This window comes from Cherax quadricarinatus, chromosome 40, assembly GCF_038502225.1.
Source record: "Cherax quadricarinatus isolate ZL_2023a chromosome 40, ASM3850222v1, whole genome shotgun sequence".
Classification (NCBI taxonomy): Eukaryota; Metazoa; Arthropoda; class Malacostraca; order Decapoda; family Parastacidae; genus Cherax; species Cherax quadricarinatus.
The window spans coordinates 15568679-15576354 of NC_091331.1; the positions used below are offsets into that span (position 1 = coordinate 15568679).

General features: G+C 47.4%; 1 protein-coding gene across 2 annotated transcripts in view; it reads right to left on the reverse strand.

Moving 5' to 3' along the window:
- Window positions 1-7676, reverse strand: part of LOC128687164 (uncharacterized) — a 135261-nt gene that overhangs the window by 51506 nt on the left and 76079 nt on the right. The gene's annotated exons all lie outside the window — the stretch shown is intronic.

Genomic DNA, 7676 nt, shown 5'->3' on the forward strand with positions numbered 1-7676 from the left:
GTGGTGCATGTGTGTATGTGTGCATGTGTGTGTGTGTGTGTGGTGTGTGTGGTGCATGTGTGTGTGTGTGTGTGGTGTGTGTGGTACATTGTGTGTGGTACATGTGTGTGTGTGGTACATGTGTATGTGTGGTACATGTGTGTGTGTGGTACATGTGTGTGTGTGGTACATGTGTGTGTGTGGTACATGTGTGTGTGTGGTACATGTGTGTGTGTGGTACATGTGTGTGTGTGGTACATGTGTGTGTGTGGTACATGTGTGTGTGTGGTACATGTGTGTGTGTGGTACATGTGTGTGTGGTATGTGTGTGTGTGTGGTACATGTGTGTGTGGTACATGTGTGTGTGTGGTACATGTGTATGTGTGGTACATGTGTGTGTGTGGTACATGTGTGTGTGTGGTACATGTGTGTGTGTGGTACATGTGTGTGTGTGGTACATGTGTGTGTGTGGTACATGTGTGTGTGTGTGTGTGGTGTGTGTGGTACATTGTGTGTGGTACATGTGTGTGTGTGGTACATGTGTATGTGTGGTACATGTGTGTGTGTGGTACATGTGTGTGTGTGGTACATGTGTGTGTGTGGTACATGTGTGTGTGTGGTACATGTGTGTGTGTGGTACATGTGTGTGTGTGGTACATGTGTGTGTGTGTGGTACATGTGTGTGTGTTACATGTGTGTGTGAGGTACATGTGTATGTGTGGTACATGTGTGTGTGTGGTACATGTGTGTGTGTGGTACATGTGTGTGTGTGGTACATGTGTGTGTGTGGTACATGTGTGTGTGTGTGTGTGGTGTGTGTGGTACATTGTGTGTGGTACATGTGTGTGTGTGGTACATGTGTATGTGTGGTACATGTGTGTGTGTGGTACATGTGTGTGTGTGGTACATGTGTGTGTGTGGTACATGTGTGTGTGTGGTACATGTGTGTGTGTGGTACATGTGTGTGTGTGGTACATGTGTGTGTGTGGTACATGTGTGTGTGTGGTACATGTGTGTGTGTGGTACATGTGTGTGTGTGGTACATGTGTGTGTGTGGTACATGTGTGTGTGTGGTACATGTGTGTGTGTGGTACATGTGTGTGTGTGGTACATGTGTGTGTGTGGTACATGTGTGTGTGTGGTACATGTGTGTGTGTGGTACATGTGTGTGTGTGGTACATGTGTGTGTGTGGTACATGTGTGTGTGTGGTACATGTGTGTGTGTGGTACATGTGTGTGTGTGGTACATGTGTGTGTGTGGTATGTGTGTGGTATGTGTGTGTGTGTGGTACATGTGTGTGTGTGGTACATGTGTGTGTGTGGTACATGTGTGTGTGTGGTATGTGTGTGTGGGGTACGTGTGTGTGTGGTACGTGTGTGTGTGTGGTACATGTGTGTGTGTGGTGTGTGTGTGTGGTGCATGTGTGTGGTGCATGTGTGTGGTGCATGTGTTTGTGTGGTGTGTGTGTGTGTGTGTGGTGTGTGTGTGTGGTGTGTGTGTGTGTGGTGTGTGGTGTGTGTGTGTGGTGTGTGTGTGTGTGGTGTGTGTGGTGTGTGTGTGTGGTGTGTGTGTGGTGTGTGTGTGGTGTGTGTGTGTGTGGTGTGTGTGTGGTGAATGAATATGCACACACACGCGCGCTTGTGTGCACACGCACACACAAGTCAGTGTGCACACGCAAGTCAGTGTGCACACGCACATAACCAAGATTGTACACAAGATAACAATTATCCCATCATCTCAATTTAAAATTAATGAGCGTGAAGTGCTGGCTGTACTAACCCAGCTGTGTTCAAGGGGTCAAGACTCAGCTCCTGGGCCAACCTTAACAAGTCAGGGACTAGATGCAGGAGTCAGGGCCTAGATGCAGGAGTCAGGGACTAGGGACGAGAAATAGAGACTAGGGAACCAGGGGACAACTAGTGTACCAGTCACCATCACATCACTATCATCTCAATTATATCTACCATCACCAACCACTATTATCACCACCATCTAGGGTAGTAGGCTGGTAGACAGCAACCATCCACGGAGATACTATCAACCTATCATACGAATATAAAGCAGAAGGCTGCTAAAAGTTTTGCACTCTGGCAGGATTGCTCGCCTTTTTTTTTGTCGTGAACGGTCAGCATTTATAGGTCGAAATCTTACCTGCTTCTCGCATTCAGAATTCTTATTTATATAATATTTCCGTTCCAATTAAAAGGTAGCTTGGTCTGGGACCGAGACGCGGGGGCGATGGTCATAAGGACCATCAAGATACCCACCTATGTCAACTATCGTTATATGACAAACAAAAAAGGCACAATAGCGTGACTGGAACAATACACAAGCAACCCGCACACAGTGAGAAGCTTGTGACTTTGTAAATGGTCCAAGACGGAACGAAACGTCGTCATAAGCTCCTCTCTATGTGCAGGTTGTGTATCGTTATTTGCTTAGTTAATGCCGTTTAATATATCTACCATCAGAAACTCCTACCACAATTCGCAATCACCACACTTCGCTTCACCCACCCCACCACATCAACAATTACTACCACTATTATTGTCCTCACCACAACTACCACAATTCTCACTACCAAGTAATACAATCCTCACTCCCAATACTGCCGTAATACTATATACCTTTGGCTTTGATATACCTTTGAGAGTTTCGGGAGTTTATCTACTTCCGGAGCCCGGCCCTGGGCTTGCCTGATCAATCAGGTTGTTGCTGCTGGCTGCCCGCTGGCCCACATCTCCATCACTGCCCAGTTAATCTGGCATTTAGAGATACTTGTCCAGGTTCCTCCTGAAACGAATAATTCATTGTAAGAGCTAAACCCATGTGGGTCATTCGGTGCAAGACGTGCTGAAGGCTCGATCCTTAGTCTTCAGAGAGCCAGACAGACGCCTCCTATTTGTATTCATCTAGTTGTTTGTTTTCTCTTGAAGACTTATACGCCTGGTCATGGACCGGGCCGCGGGGGCGTTGACCCCCGGAATACCCTCCAGGTATACTTGTACTATCAGTGTTTGTGAGATCTTCTGGTAAGATGTTTGAAAAGTCTGGGTCCATCTGATAAGTTCCTTTAAGTTAGTTCCTGATGAGCTGGGCTGTTGTGCCTGCCATGGGCTGTTTGCGGCTAGCACGAACAGCCTGATTTTTATCAAAACCGTCAGCAAAGATGTCTGGGACCTGGCCGCTGGAAAGTGATCCCCGAATCGACTACAGGTAAACTACAACCCCATCCCACTCATACTAACACCAACCCTCACAACCACCATCCCACTAACACCAACCTTCACAACCACCATCCCACTCACACCAACCCTCACAACCACTATCCCACTCACACCAACCCTCACAACCACTATCCCACTCACACCAACCCTCACAACCACTATCCCACTCACACCAACCCTCACAACCACTATCCCACTCACACCAAACCTTACAACCACTATCCCACTCACACCAACCCTCACAACCACTATCCCACTCACACCAACCCTCACAACCACTATCCCACTCATACCAACCCTCACAACCACTATCCCACTCACACCAACCCTCACAACCACTATCCCACTCACACCAACCCTCACAACCACTATCCCACTCACACCAACCCTCACAACCACTATCCCACTCACACCAACCCTCACAACCACTATCCCACTCACACCAACCCTCACAACCACTATCCCACTCACACCAACCCTCACAACCACTATCTCCACCAAAATATTCCTGATCCGCCTAGCACCCTCCCCAGATCCGACCTCAAAAATCAAACCACTAACCAACGTTCTCTCCGTAAACATTCACTCACCAACACACCAACTTTCGTCCTCTCGTCCGAGACATTTCAACACGAACGATCACTCATTAATCCCACCGAGAAAAACATTAGCGTACACCTCTAGTATAAATCAAGTAACCTTTCCAAAACTGTGGATGCTGCAATAAGCTTTCCAGAAATACGATGGCTGCTCTGAGTAATACTCTCAGATTCACTGGTGGACACAGTCACTAGGTAAATATCCGATAAGGAGGGATGGTAGGGGTGGAGGGGATGGGAGTGCTAGGTGTGGGGGATAGGGGGGGGTACTTATCGGTGTTGGGGGGAGGGAAGGGGTGCTGGGAACTGTGGGTAGCCCAAGCTGTGTGCAAATGGTCAAAATGGTCCTCTTGTGATGTGCATGATGCACATCACAAGTGAAGCAGGAGCGACTGTCGGCAAGCAGTCGTGGGCGAGGTGCGTGTGTGTATGTGTACCCGAGGTGCGTGTGTGTGTGTGTGTGTACCCGAGGTGCGTGTGTGTGTGTGTACCCGAGGTGCGTGTGTGTGTGTACCCGTGGTGCGTGTGTGTACCAGAGTCTCAATAAGAGAAAGAACTGTCTTAAAAGAGGGGGAGGAGCAAAACACTAAGGTACAGCCAAACTCTGCGTAACTTTCTGCTCGAGTGTAAGACCCACTTGGCCCCACCATTTCCTTAAGACAGAGTGACATATACAGACCATAAAGCCACTGCAAGGTAGGAGTCTGCTTGAAGCTCGAAATAGCAAACTTGGCCTTGGCATCCTCTTGTTTATTTCCCGGAAACCAAGCTTGACGCAGACACGAACGCATTCTATGTCCTTGTTCTAGGCATGGAGATGAGCTAACCATTCCTTAGTCTTTTGGGCTACGGGATGGACAAAAGCATACAGAGTACTTAGGAAACTGAGAATGTCAGTGGACAGTGACACAGGATCCGCCTAGGTTGGTTATGACAACAGAGCAGCGATGACTGCGAGGAGCTCCTCTGAACACACATGACTGATCAATGCTCATTACAAGTCCTCACCGACGATCACCTCAAAGCCAACTCCATCCTCGCTCTTTAACCCACCAGTAAAGACCTTAATTCTTGAAGCATTTACAAAATTGTCTTTTCTTTTAACACACGGGCCGTCTGCAAGGAAATATTCACGATCACTCATTCAACAGCCGTCTTGTTAAAAGTGGGCAGGCATCACAATTCAATCAACACTCTGAACTGCAATATCCCCACGCTGAAGGATATTCCCCAAGGTTGTCACTGTAGCTCGGTACTTGTGGAACCTCCATCCATGACGAAAATCAGAAATGAAGGACATAAATGAAGAAGAACATAAGATAAAACAGGGTTGAAGAAAACCAAAAAACGGGTAGTAAGGAGAGGAAAAGAATTGAAACAGAAGAAATAAAGTGAAAATAAAAGAAAAAGGTGGTTACAAATACAGCAATGATTGTTATGAGACTGTTATATTCCCCCCACCTCTCCACTACTTCCTCACTCCTCTTATCCCCTCTTCCCTCCTCTCCAGCATCCCCCACCTCCCTCCCTCTTTTATTCCTGCCACCAATCACCAATTTCTTCACCTCTCAATCACCCTTCGCAACACCCATATCTAAATACCTCCCCCCTCACTTTACATCCAACATCCCTTCACTATTCTCCCCAGGTCCAACAGATCCCCCACCATCCTCTCCTCTCCACCCTCCCCACCAACACCCAACTCTCCCACCTCAGACAAGATTTCAACACTGTCAGCAATCCACACTGTGTGACGGAATATAGCAGGGAATATAGTTAAATAGGGGGAACAAAAGCTATCATACAGAACGGGGTACCAACATATCGCTGTTGTAGCCAATTTTGTTGAAAAAAGAAGCCACACCATCCAGATAATAAAACCATTCAGAAAAGAGGGAACTGGACAAGTTCGTGCGTTGGCCTGGCGTGGGGCCAGCAGTAACAGCCTAGTTAATCAGGCCATGATCTACCAGGCCTGGTCTGGGGCCAGGCCGCGGGGGCGTTGACCCCTGAAAACATCCTTCAGGTATAAGAGAGAGACTTGAGCATCACCATACATCACAGAGGGACAACTGTAACAAAAACACAGAAAACAGGGTGTGTGTGTGTGTGTGTGTGTGTGTGTGTGTGTGTGTGTGTGTGTGTGTGTGTGTGTGTGTGTGTGTGTGGGTGTGTGTGTGTGTGTGTGTGTGTGTGTACTCACCTAGTTGAGGTTGCGGGGGTCGAGTCCGAGCTCCTGGCCCCGCCTCTTCACTGATCGCTACTAGGTCACTCTCCCTGAACCGTGAGCTTTATCATACCTCTGCTTAAAGCTATGTATGGATCCTGCCTCCACTACATCGCTTCCCAAACTATTCCACTTACTGACTACTCTGTGGCTGAAGAAATACTTCCTAACATCCCTGTGATTCATCTGTGTCTTCAGCTTCCAACTGTGTGTGTGTGTGTGTGTGTGTGTGTGTGTGTGTGTGTGTGTGTGTGTGTGTGTGTGTGTGTGTACATCGCACTGCCCGTGTTCAAAAGTTCAGCCAAAACAAGTTCATTTGTTCAGTGTTGTGAAGGTTACTTGCTACTCGCCACTCTCAGATACAGTTAGTTATAACAGTCTTAATTAACGGCAAAGAACCGTAAGTGAACGGAAAAAAAAGTCTTAACTGTTAATAAAGAGCTTTAACTGTCAGTAAAGTCTTAACTGGCAGCATAAAAGCCTTAAGTGACAGCATAAAAGCCTTAAGTGGCAGCATAAAAGCCTTAAGTGGCAGCATAAAAGCCTTAAGTGGCAGCATAAAAGCCTTAAGTAGCAGCATAAAAGCCTTAACGGGCAGCATAAAAGCCTTAAGTGGCAGCATAAAAGCCTTAAGTGGCAGCATAAAAGCCTTAAGTGGCAGCATAAAAGCCTTAACTGGCAGCATAAAAGCCTTAAGTGGCAGCATAAAAGCCTTAAGTGGCAGCATAAAAGCCTTAACTGGCAGCATAAAAGCCTTAAGTAGCAGCATAAAAGCCTTAACGGGCAGCATAAAAGCCTTAAGTGGCAGCATAAAAGCCTTAAGTGGCAGCATAAAAGCCTTAACTGGCAGCATAAAAGTCTTAACTGGCAGCATAAGTCTTAACTGGTAATACAAAAACTAACTAGCAATATACATAAGTCTTATGATGCAGTAAAAGAAATGTCTTAATTAGCAACATACGATTTAAAGGGGAATTTAAGGGGACAATTAAGAGATAATCCAAGGTAGGAACTTAAGAGGTATTTTAAGTGGGTAATAGTAGTAATATCCACATTTGTCAGTCAATGCAAATAGACAGCGATCTATTTCCTTTGTATTAATCTCCCTCAATATTTTCTCCCTTGTATCATTCTATCTCCCATTATATCCTACTCTATTTCATCTCCCTCCACATATTCTCCCTTACATTGTTCTATTTATCCATCTCTTTTCCCTTACATTATCCTCTCTCTACACATTTCCCCCTATTTTACCTCCCTCCATTTCTTCTCTTTTCGATTTTTCTCTCTCCTTTCATCCTGTTTTTTTTTTCCTTTCACCTTTCTCTCTTCCTCTTCTTTCCACTTTTTCTTCTTTCTCCAGACGTGTAAATTTGAGATCATGAAATGTAGTCACGCAAAGTGCCGATCTTCTCCGACGGTGACGGCGGCGATGACGGGGGCGGGGGCGGCGGCGATGACGGGGACGGGGGCGGCGGCGATGACGGGGGCGGGGACGATGACGGGGGCGGGGACGATGACGGGGGCGGGGGCGGCGGCGATGACGGGGGCGGGGGCGGCGGCGATGACGGGGGCGGGGACGGCGGCGATGACGGGGGCGGGGGCGGCGGCGATGACGGGGGCGGGGACGGCGGCGATGACGG